Genomic DNA, 13,319 nt, shown 5'->3' on the forward strand with positions numbered 1-13,319 from the left:
GCCTCCTGATTCTTCAGTTCTAAGTCGGCGATGGCTCAGTTCTTCCTCGCAGTAGCCGACTCGATCTTCTTGTCGAAGGTGCTGACTTGCTTATTAAGTCGCTCCAGCATCGCCTCCTAGCCATCGGTTTTCTCCCGCTCGGCCTCAAGGAGCTTGGTGGCCTTCTCCAGGTCGGCCTTCAGCTTATTGACGTTGACGGTCGATGACCCTTGGGAAGAGGATGGGCCGCTTGAGACTTGGAGTTTCCTGAACTCATCCTCCCGAAATGTGAGCCTGTGGAACATGGCCAGGCTCTCCACCCAGTACTGCGGACAAGCGGAAAAAGGTTAGAGCCGAATGGGGGTAAACCTCGAATTTATGATTCGAATATTTACCCCGGTGGCCATTTGAGTGTGATTATTGGCAAGCGCGCTCGGAGGCATCACTGCTGCACGGGCTCTTGCTTCCTCCCACACCTCGACGAGCGGACCCTTGATGAGGATCTGATGTTCGGGGGTCCTGGACCGGGCGATCGACTCGCTGTAGTCCTCCGTTGGCAGATAGAGGATCACGATAATTGACCGCCTACCGCTCGGGGCAAAGTGAGCCGATGGCGCCAGACCGGAGGCACGGGATGCAGTCGTTGGACGAATGCCAGACCTTAGAATCCTCGGTGGTTGTGTGGGGGCGGCAAGAAAGCGACGGGTGATGCGGTGACAGTGCCCTGCGGCAGCTCAATGAGGGAGGGCGTTCGGTCGGATGACACTGCATCAATTTCTGGAATTGGTGCTAGGTCGAAGTCTCAACCCGCTCGGCGACCCCCATGGCAGAGGTAACAGAGCAGGATGGAGTGTCTGCTCGACACCTCTTGTGCTTAATGAGGGGTTCGCCGGATGAACCGGAGCCCTCAGTTTGAGTGGGGTGGTGTGGCTCAAGTGGAGCAAGCGGTCGACTAACCTCTTCCACGCTGGTCGTCTGGCTAGTTGCCCCCTGCTCGCCACGATGGGGGTTGCCCCATCCTCGCCTTACAGGTCTTCTTGTGAGTCGACCGGAGGGAGGTCACGGCTCGCTAGTTTCTCAACGATCGCCACGTTGATTTCGGCATCCTTGAGCTTGGTCGGGCCGGATAGACGAGCTCGCAACATGATTTCGGATGCAAAAAAGTAAGAAAAAATAGTTATAATCAAATAGAACAAGTAGAGTAGCTCTATTACCTAGGCTAGCTAGGAGTTTGACTCGGATCAGACTCAGGTCAAAAATATATAATACACCCTCTAGCAGCAACTTGTGAATATGATATTTCTGATCAACTAGCATGGAAGCGGCATAGAAGTAGTTCGAGCGGCTCTTGTATTTCTTCAGATCGGGTTGAGGTGGTAGGCCGACCTGCCAGCGGGTTTGGAAGCTCGGCCGTTCAGGGAGACGTATAAAAAAAAGTATTCCTTCCAATGTTTATTGGAAGTCAGCATTTTGTCAAAAAACACCAGCCTGATCCGAGATTGAAACAAATAGGTCCCTAGTTCGGACTGTTTGGGGTAATAGAAGTAGTGGAAAGCCCGAGGAGTCAGAGGGATGCCATGTAGCCGAAACAACACAATGATGTCGATCAGAAGGCGAAAGGAATTCGGCACAAATTGCGGAAGGGGAACACGGAAATAATTATAGACTTCAACGATGAAGGGTGGATAGGGAAGCGGAGACCGACCACAAATTAGTCCCTGAACAGACAGATGATGCTAGTCGGCAGTTCATTTGGCTGATCGGATGAGGAAGCCAAAATGATCTCGTGATCAGGGGGAATCTCAAAAATATTTTTGAGGCTCTCAGCGTCGCCCGCATCGAACCTGATCTCCATGGCAGTGTACCAGAGTCCAAGAGAGGAGTTTGACGGCTGAGAAGAGCTGGCCATTGCAAAAGAAAGCAGAAACGACGGAAGAAATGCGATTGAAAAGTATAAAAAGACAACGGGAGGGTCATCGGGAATGAAGAGAAAGGTTGAAAATCGATGATGAGCAAGATAGGGAGGAAAGCTTACGGGGAAGGAGAAGGAAGTTGTCGGAGAAGGAGCACCGGAGGTCACCGGAGGATCGCACAGACACAAGTCGACGACAGCTCTCGAGGAAGACCCAATCGTAGAGAGTAAGCCGGCGCTGCGGAGTTTATAAACTTCGATCTTGGCTGATGGGGACCGTCCAATCTAGGGTGCGGAAATCAAGATGCAGATCCGATCGTAGAATTTAAACCATCAGGCGTCACATCAATGCATGTTGCTTCGAGCGTGCGACGGCAGCGACGGCGACACGTGGCGTGCCCCCATAGGTTAGCATTTAATGGGTATCATTAACTAGCATGGGGGCAAGCTCGACCTTAATGGAGGGGATTTGCACGAATTTCAAGATATTTGGGTGACATAACCCGAGCCCTCGCTCGCCCAAGACAGCCATAGGAAAAAATTCTACAAGGATAAACCTTTATCCTTCGGATCGGATCAGGGGGGGCATGTCTAGTGACGAGCGACAAGCTTCAGAAGGTTGATCGACGAGGATCGGGTACATCCCGACCGGAGACCCAACAGCAACGGAGGTCGATCGAGAAGGAATTTGCTCACACTGGTCCAGTCAATCGAACTATATTCTCCTTTGATTAGACTTGAAGGGGAGGCTTGTGATGCGGTGATAAGGAGGGACCCCACCATACTGCCACGATAGAGGTCAACAAAGGTCAGAGTCAAGGCGGTCAACACCCCACTATAGCTTGCCGATCGGACAAGTGGTTCCAACGACTGAGATACGAAGAGGCCCGACCTGACGACCTCACTGGCTTAACTACTAGCTGAAGCACCTGACACTCAACATAGGAATGACCGCCAAGTGTCTGCACAAGCAGGCCGAGCGGTTACCCCGCTCGACCTCACATCAATATTCAGAACAACAGAATAGAGATATGGCCGAGCAACCATACAATGCTCAGGTCGAGCGACTGTCTCGCTCGACCCAGCAACAGGTGACGCTACAAAGGACTCCCAGTCGAGCGGCAGAAGCAGACCAAGTGGCTACCCCGCTTGGCCTCACATCAATATTTAGAGTAGCGGAATAAGGATATGGCCGAGCAGCCATACAACGCTCAGGTCAAGCGGCTTTCTCGCTCGACCTAGCAATGAGTGATGATACAAAGGACTCTCAGCCGAGTGGCTATCCTCTCGGTCCAGTAAAAGACACTGCTAGCTGGATATTATCTTTTTGGGAGCATGCACTACTGACAGGCGGCATGGTCGGCGGCTGGTTCAGACAGAAGATCATACGGCAGAAGCTTCCACTGTCACTTCAGATATATGCTCGGCTCATTAAGGTATTGTGTCAGGGACACTTTACTGATACATCTTTTCAGGGAAAGGTTCGAGAAGCATGCATGCCTCAGAAAGCGTGCACGCACACTACAGGAGCCCTATATAAAGGGGGTCAAGCTTCAGTGGAGCTATGCGATAATCTACTGTTGCTACTACTGTTCGTTACTTTGCTTTGCTTCCACACACCGCCGGTGACTGACTTGAGTGTCGGAGGGCCAACGCCGGGGACCCCTTCCCTAGCTCGACATTGACGTAGTTGTGGTTGCAGGGTTGCACGGAGTCAACACACGATTAATTGGAGTGTCACATCCTCAGCTTTTATCACCTCGATTATCGGGCAGGATCAGTTATGTTAATTTGATAAGTGGTCTTCCTTTTCTTATTACTTTGTGGATCTAATTGCATTTTCACTCAACAAGTTCATTTATCTTTACTTCAAATCCTTTGTTATACATAAACAAAACTCTGATTAATCTTTTGGTATTGTCGACATCAACAAAAATCATAATTTTGCATAGGTAAATGAATGTAATTGCTACATTTTGCTTAGAGAAGACAACATTTGAATTTAAATTATACAGAATAGTGATTAAATTAGTTGATTGCTCTTTACTAGCCGATTGGTCTTGGTCTTCAAATAGAAATGAATAGAATTATTTTGTTCATTATATTTTTTATCTAAGCTGACTGTACCATTGATTGTTCTATTAGTCGACAGCTAAACAATATCAGTTGACTATTGTATAACTTTGAATTCAATCAAATCACACTGTTTTCACTACTTTTCAAATGGATTGACACTGTGATCCTAACCTTATCAAAGCTGAATTAGTGTTGTGCTAAGAAATTTCACATCTTCATGGCTTCCCCATCTACCTTGTGCTCATTGACTTTGACTCATTGGGATTTCACTTACTTGGAGACTACTCTTGGACTTAATCCATATTTAGGATCTAGCCGACCTTAAGTACGACATGCCGGTACTTCTACTATTTAGAGAGTTGTTCTCTGAGTTTTTCCTTGCTTAGGGACACCTTGTATTTGAAATTTAACTTACCTAGAATTCACTTCTTTGGGACTTTAATCTTTTTAACTTCTAGTAAATCTTTTCCTACTGAAATTTTATCATTGTCAAATATTTATTTAGATTCTTAGATTTCCGTTGCCTACATAATAATCAGTTCTTCATGACTTAGGACTCTCGTTGCTAAGCTTCCAGTTATCATTGAATTGCCTAGACTTTCACTACCAAACATCTGGTCATTGTCAATATATTAAGATTTTTGTTGCCTAATATTTAGTTATTATCGACCTTTTAGGACTTTTACTGCCAAACATCTTGTGATTCTTGATCCACCTAGATTTCTACTGCTTCACATCTAGTCATTGTCAACTTGTTTGATTTTTCATCACTTGTTAGACATTCAACCCTTCTTAGTCTACTTAGACTTATGTTGTAAACACTTTTTGAACTTCGCATCATTACTGAAACATCTAATTTATCTACTTCTAGATTGTTAAGTGTCCAATCTACCTCAACCTATTTAGTTTTCTTCAATAATCAAATATCTAATCAACATTAACTTAACATAATCAATATATTTATTGCCCAAATATCTAAATACAAATCTTGATCAATAGGCTGCACCTAGCAAAAGCTTAAGAGAAAATACAAGGTTTCTAATAACTTTGACCGACACTTTCTTCAACCTTGAAGCCTTCCATAAACTCTTTTATAGCCTTCAAAATTTTATTGCAAGTTTGTGTACTACCCAATCGTCTATACCACAAGTCAACTGCTCCGTCATATTTGACCGTTATCAGGATCGTATGGTGTGCTAAAGAGAGGTGGGAGGTTGAATAGCGCTCACACTTTTCTCATTTTCATTTTTATATTGTTCTTATTTATCAAGTTAGTACGTAACAGAATAATAAAACAAACAAAAAAAAATACAAGATAAGAACACATTGATTTTTTACTTGGATCACAAAATCCGTCAGGGTTGCTAGTCCAAAGCCTAAGTGTTGAGCGTGAGTGACATCGAGCAGAATATAGCTTATTCTAGGGCGTGAAGTTACAGAGGGATTAAGAAGAAACAAGAGAGAAATAATGAAATAAGAAATAACTCAAGATAAGTTTTAAAAAAACCTTCTTGAGAAAATAAGAGCGGGAAATAAAGAACAAAAGAGATGTAGCCGTAACGTGGCTTAAGCGAAACCAATTGATTCAATATCAAAATAACTTGTCCCCAAACATCATTTAAGCATAGGTTTATATAGCATTCAAAACCCTCAAAAAAATTTTGAACAGAAAAATAACCAACTAGACTTATTTCCTAAGATTTATGATAAATTAACTATCAAGACTCGGTTCCTAAGATTTAGGACAAAATTAAATATAAAAAATAAACTAAACTTAATTAACGGATGACTACTTAAAAAAAATCCCAATTTTGGATTCTCTCTTGCATCAGTCGCCTGGAGTTGAAGAGAACTCGTCCTCGAGTTTAGGGTGAGTGTATCCAGTTCCAGAGCACAATGACTTAGGTGTTTTACATTAAAAATATTAGAAGTTTTTAAATGGTTAGGAAGTCGCAACCTGTAGCCATTGTCATTAATCTTTTCTAGTATCTTGCAAGGTCCAATCTTTCGATCTTTGAGCATGTTGTATTCACCAATAGGGAAACAGTCACGAGTTAATACATCCCAAACTATATCACCAATATCAAAAAGAACCTGACATCGATGGCGAACTGCCCTGATCTTGTATTCGGTGTTGCTTTCTTGAATAACTTACTTAACCTGCTCATGAATAACTCGAAGATGCTCAGCCATCTCCTTAGCCATCTAGTCAGCCTTGGGGCTGCTGAAGTTTAGCTTTGTCCTTAGCTTTTCCCATAAAGTCTTCCAAAATTGACTGACAAATTTAGTATCATGATCCGAAGTAATAGTTTGAGAAATACCGTGTAAACGCACAATCTTTTTGAAGAAAAGGGTGACAATCCGAACAACATCCATGATTTTTTTGCATGTCACAAAGTGAGCCATCTTGGAGAATCGGTCCACCACAACTAGAATAAAGTCTGCATTGGTGAGGTTTACCTTAGATTGCTGACAAACAAAGCAACGATCCACGAAATGAGCTACGTCACTAGTTAGCTTGGTCCAATAGAAGTCGGAAGAGATGAGGGCTAATGTTTTATCTCGGTCAAAGTGTCATTCGTTATGCAATTCACTGATAATGTGTTGTATATCTAAGAAAGATCCAAAGTCGACAACCTTAATGCTCATGGTAGTAAGCAGGGAAGAATGGCAGCTTAGAGCATCTACAACACAATTAAGACTCCTAGATTGAAGCTTCAACGCGAATGTGAACTCTGGAAGTGCTAGAACGGGTGCTTCAGTCATCTTTTCCTTCACTAGTTGAAAACTAATTGTAGCCGCTTTAGTCCACTTGAACCCGTGCCTCTTGAGATACTCAGTGATAAGAGTAATTAAGGTGCTGAAATTCTGGATGAATCGACGATAGAAAGAGGTCAATCCATGAAAATTTCGGATGGCGTGAATGGTTTTTGGCTGCGGTCACTCTAAAACTGCATCTATCTTTGATGGATCTTCACGAACACCATCGGTAGACACTATAAATCCAAGAAACAAAACTGAGGTTGTGAAGAAAGAACACTTCTTGTTGTTGATGAACAAGTGTTCTGCCTTTCGCTTCTCAAAAACAGTGCGAAGGTGATCAAGATGCAATGCTTGTGTCGGGCTATAAATGAGAATGTCATCCAAGTATACAACCACGAATCTTCCCATGAAAGGTTGTAAGACTTGATGCATGAATCTCATGAACGTGTTGGATGCATTGGATAGTCCGAAAGGCATGACCATCCACTCGTACAACCCATGTTGTGTCTTGAAGGCGGTCTTCCATTTATCTCCGGGCTTGATTCGAATATGGTGGTATCCACTCCTAAGATCAATCTTGGAGAAAATATTTAAACTGGAAAGTTGATCCAACATGTCATCTAAGCGAGGAATCGAAAATATATACTTCACCATGATTGTGGTAATGGCTCTACTATCAATACACATGCACCACGAATCGTCTTTCTTTGGCACGAGTAGGGAAGGGACTGCACAATGGCTCATACTCTCACGAGTATAACCTTGTCAATAGCTCCATAACTTGTCATTGTAGTTTTTTAACATCCTTAGGGCTAACACAGTATGCCGGCCGGTTAGGTAAGCTTGACCCCAGAACGAGGTCAATATGGTGTTGAATGTCTCTCCTAGAGGAAAGTTTCGGAGGAAGGTCTTCAGCCATCAAATTAGCAAAGTCGGATAGGAGTTGTTGCACCTCAGCTGGTAGATCCAAGTCTAGGTCTATTTTATCATGTTTGTAAGGAAGCAAAGTATAGACCATGTCTTCGTGCTTCACCTTGTTTAAAAACCTGGACATAGAAAGTAGTATAGAGTTATTAGTTATCAAATCTGAAGGGATTCCATCTCGTCCATACTCCGAATAGAGTGCAACCATGTTAGAAGACCACGAACTCATCATCTTTCTTGTAAGTAGCCTCGATCGTCCTTCTTCTAGATTCAAAATGAAAGTTGGTAGCTTTATTTTCTTCTCGTAACAACTCCAAGGGGAACATAGCCATGTTGGATGGTACGAGATGATTGTGTCACTGGATGCTCCTGCATCAGACGCCCCAGGTTGAAAAGAACTCATCCTCAAGTTCAAAATAATGTCTTTAACATCCATAGTCTCCCTTTTCTTCGCATTATCTTCCGATACGGCACAAACTGCATCCTCAAATAAGACCAAAATCTCATGGTCATCACCATAGAGTACCTCGTCAACTTCATCATCAAATATCGATTCACCTAGTTCTTCGATCTCGTCTTTATCGTAAATTGGATCACCGAATAATTCTATCTTGTCGTCGCCTTCGCTGCCTCCTGCAATTGGATGATCGAGAAAGTAGGACTGGTCGTACTCGATGTTGTCGAGGTCCGTATCCTCATGGTTGTCTCCGCTGTCGTGAGAGGAAGGGGGGATGTAGAGGCACTGGGAGTTGGTGTTCTCTCGAAGTTGTAGGTGGTGGGGTGGTTGAACCCGTATTTCTCTAAACCAAACTTGTGCTTGGACAACTCTTCTCGATTGGAAATTAGAGATTTTTCAAAACGGGAATAAAGGAACTTATGATATTTACGTTCTCGTGTCGCTAGACGTTGAGATAACTTTGTAACTTGTCTCTGTAGATACTGAATCTCGTCTTGGGTGCTACGACCACAATGTGAGGCTTCCTCAGCCGAAACTTGCCTAACGATCATGACCACGTCCACAATGACCCTCCATTGGATCTTAATGAGCTTTGATACCAACCGACACTGAGCAGAATATAGATTATTCTAGGGCATGAAGTTATAGAGGGATTAAGAAGAAACAAGAGAGAAATAATGAAATAAGAAGTAGCTTAAGATAGGTTAAAAAAAAAACCTTCTTGAGAAAATAAGAGCGGTAAATAAAGAACAAGAGAGATGTAGCCATAATGTGGCTTAAGCGAAATCAATTTATTCAATATCAAAATAACTTGTCTCAAGCATCATCTAAGCATAGGTTTATATAGCTCTCAAAACCCTCAAAAAAATCTAAATAGAAAAATAACCAATTAGACTTATTTCCTAAGATTTAGGATAAATTAACTATCAAGACTCGGTTCCTAAGATTTAGGACAAAATTAAATATAAAAAATAAACTAAATTTAATTAACGGATAACTACTTAAAAAAATCCCAATTATGGATTCTCTCCTGCATCAGTGAGTCACTATCGTTTTCCTTTCCAGAAATCTTCCAACGGTAGACAAACCTTCGACAATTTTGATTAGGCACAAACAATCAAAACATAATAATACAATTATGAAATTAAAGCAAAATACAAACAAACAAATTGTTTATTCGGTCTGGAAGTCCTGAATATCGCTGCACTCCTCGTGGTGAGAACCTTTTCGAACGTTGAATAGGAAGGATTGAATGTGAATGAGATATCTTTTCCTCAAGCTTTCGACTCCCTTCTATAGAGTTTGATTTGGACTTTTTTTTTCATTGATGGAAAGCTATCCAATTGATTGAAAACTTAGTCAAACTTCTGTTAAGATAAAAAGAATTTATATATCTCTATAATAATTCCTTATGAATTTATTTATAAGCTCTATCCAAAAGATTTTATTCCAATAGAGATATCTTTCATCTTATAAACTTAATCTATGATCTTTTTCATGTATTTACAATATGAGATATTGATTGTATTCCTAAAAATCCTCCCCTCAAACAAAAGATCATTGTTATTCTCATAATCCGGGTCCCCCCTCAAATATTCGGCCACCCTTGATCTACTATGGGCCTCCCATCAAAGCATCCGATCAATCTAGGCACTCCTCTTTAAGACTATTTCACCACCTAAGGTTTCCTCCCAGGATTTTCGCCAAGCATTTGGTCACCCTTAACCTACTTGGATTTTTCACCACCTAAGTTTCACTCTTTCAGGATTTTCGCCAAGCATCCGATCACCTTTAACCTGCTTGGACTTTTCGCTTTGAGTTCACTCCTCTGAGAGCCCCCATCTCCTTTGTTCAAGGTTAATATTCCATCCACATGGCTTGATCTATATTATGAATTTGATACCACTTGTTAGGACCAAAAGAATTCATATATCTCTATAATGGTACAATATATGATATTGTCTACTTTGGGTCTAAGTTTTTATACATTTATTTTGGGCTCTGATACCACTTATTAAGATAAAAAAATTCATATATTTCTACAATGATATAATATTATCCACTTTAGGTGTAAACCCTCATGGATTTATTTTTGGGCTCTACCCAATAAATCTCATTCCAATGGAAATATCTTTCATCGTATAAATCCATGATTTTTTTTATATATTCCCAATGTGAGATTTTGATTGTATTCCTAATAATCTCTCTCAAATGAAGGACCACTATTATTCTCATGGCCTGGACCTCTCCTCAAGTATCCGGTCACCCTTAACCTGATCTGAGTCTCCCCTTAAGTATTTCGTCACTATTGATTTGCTCCGGACTTCCTCTTAAACATCCGATTAATATAGGTTACTCATCTCCTCTAAGACTTTTTCACTATCTATGATTTACTCCCTTAGGATTTTTGCTAAGCATCTGATCACTCTTGACCTGCTTGAACTTTTTATCACTAGGGTTCACTCTCCCATGATTTATGTTAAGTATCCGGTCGTCCTTGACCTACTTAGACTTTTCGCTTAGAGTTCATACATATGGGAACCCCATCTCCTTCGTTCAAGGTCACTATTCCACCCATGGCTCGATCTGGACCATGTATTTGATACCAATTGTTGGATTGAAAGAGATTAGGAGAGGTGAATCTCGCGCGTTTAAAACTTCTATTTTCTTTTGTTATAATTGAATTAAAGTTGCATCGGAATTAAAAAATCTAAACAAGAACATAGTTCAGTTCTTTTACTTGGTTTGTGGTCCAACAATTACTATTCTAAGGTCTGTGATCCTTGATTACTTTCAAATGAGCAATCACTAAAGTTCTTCTCTCCAAAAATTTTCGGAGAAAAAGCAAACTAGTATAAGAATAAGAAGGATAGTAACAACACTACTATCTCCTTAAATGTAAATGCAAGTAGAAAGATTATACTGATGTGGATATACAAATTAATCGTAGGTTGTTGGAGAGCCTCACGATGTCATAGTTGCGGAACTTGCACAAATAGAAGCACAAGAGCAAGATAGAACATTGAGAGAATTGATTATAGAGCCTCAAACCTTAAAACTTCTTTTATAGGCTTCCATCAGTCGACTGAACAACTATCAGGCAACTGGTTCCCGCTCTCTTCGTTGTTTGCTCCGATACAATCTAAACCCCATTCAATCGATTGGTCCTAGAAGTTTCTTTTCCTACGATGATCTGATCATATTCGTATCATCTTTCCAAATGGGATTCAGTCGACTGATCCCCCTGATCAGTTGACTGAACCAAGATCAGTCGACTGAACCAAGCTCCCTATGCTTATCCACTTGGATTAATTAATTGAACCTCCATGATCAGTTGACTAAATCCCTCGATCAATGAGAACTTTATTTTTCTACAAAATAAAATTAGCACGGTAATAATACATATAATGATCTTGTAAAATAAAGTTAGAAACATATAGTAAGACATGAATAAGCTAGACAATAGGACTATCTTGATCGTGACTTAGAAATCCCCGTTAGTTTCTTGAGTCGAATTAACACCTAAGGTTTGTTCGGACACGACCTCACTGTTCTTATTCTCAAAGGAACCACTCTACTCCAAGAGTTTGCTTCAAATTACCCGCCAAATATTTGATCCTCTAGACGTGTTTGGACTTTAATTGCTTAGCATATGATCAGCCTGCTAGAGCTTTCTCTTGATTCAATATCTGATCCTCTCTGACCTATCAAATCCATCTTGCCAGATATCTGGTCTACTGACCCATTTGAACTTCCTGTTTGGTGTCCACAATCTATCGAGACTTCTATTGCTTAGTATCTGGTTCAGCTAATCTACTAGGACTTTCCAAGTCGAGCAATTTGCACACTTGATCAATCTACCTAACTTTGAACCTTTGACAACATCAAAACATAGATTTGATTCTGGTGGTTCATGCACCAACAACTTTATCTGGAGATTGAATCATACGAACTCGATGTTATTACGTTTTTTTGGTTAATTGAAATTTTTTTGGTCGACTGAACAATGTTTGATTGCCTGGAGCACCTTAGGCTTGATCACTCGAACTTGATTTGGCAGTCCGAACCACTTCGGGCGGCTCCAATTTTATTTGGTCTCTAGATGCCCTCTAATTTTTCGAGTATTCGTCCTGCTTCGATTTCCTGCAAGACAGGCATACAAGTATATGCAAACAAGTCTAGTTCTTAGTCTACTTGACCAATTAGGTTTACTAGCTTGAAGTTTCCTTTTTCAAGACCTCCTATACCACCTAGAGTTCACTCCCTTAAAGTTTTCCTTTTACTCAGAGTTCACTTCTTTGAGTCTTTTCACCACCTAAGGTTTACTCCGTTAGAGTTTTTTTTTTCCTTTGTCAAATATCCGATCAGACTTATTTGGACCTTTTTCTTGTTAGACATCCGATCATCCTTGACTTGGGAGGAGACATGCGCGCCCATTGGCGCATGGTGATTCTTGAGGGTCGCGATAGAGAGGTGTAAGCCTGCAAGCATGCAACGGAGAGATGTGCACTATAGCGCTTGGCGAGCTGCTCCGTAGGTCACGATAGGATGCCCATGATTGTTTTAATTAAAACTTAAGTAAAATAAAAAATTAAATTAATAATTTTAATCAACTTCTAACTTAAATAAAATAGTTTAAACACTTAATCAAACTCTAATAAATCTATCTCATTAATTTAATACATACGTATATATATTTTAAAATATTTTTTACATATTTTATTTTTAAAAATATTTATTTATTTTTAATTAATATATTTTATATTTCAAAATATTAAAACTATATCGACATGACACAATATAATATTTAAATTATATCATTCATTTAAAATTGACTCTTCCATACGGATCGAGATTTTAAATCACAATCATAGTTTAACTTTCATAATTCCTGTGTAGACAAAATGAGATAAGTGGAACCGACTAATCTTACCAGCAAAAGTTATGAACTAATCACAAAACAGAGTGAAACCCCACCTAAACTCCTGGTAACTTATGCTAATGAAATGTGTCGAAACATACACATTATCATTTTGTAATGCAAAGATGATAACGCCCATCTTAAGTGCCCTTCCACTGTCCATCCCAAGATATTGTGGAAAGGAAGTAAATCACCTCCTAGATAAAAAGAACTTAACGAACCCCAAGAGATTTGAGTCTTGCCCATATATAAATCTACCATCCGAGTACAATCTATGGGGGCATTTA

The sequence above is a fragment of the Zingiber officinale genome, chromosome 8B (assembly GCF_018446385.1).
Source record: "Zingiber officinale cultivar Zhangliang chromosome 8B, Zo_v1.1, whole genome shotgun sequence".
NCBI classification, from domain to species: domain Eukaryota; kingdom Viridiplantae; phylum Streptophyta; class Magnoliopsida; order Zingiberales; family Zingiberaceae; genus Zingiber; species Zingiber officinale.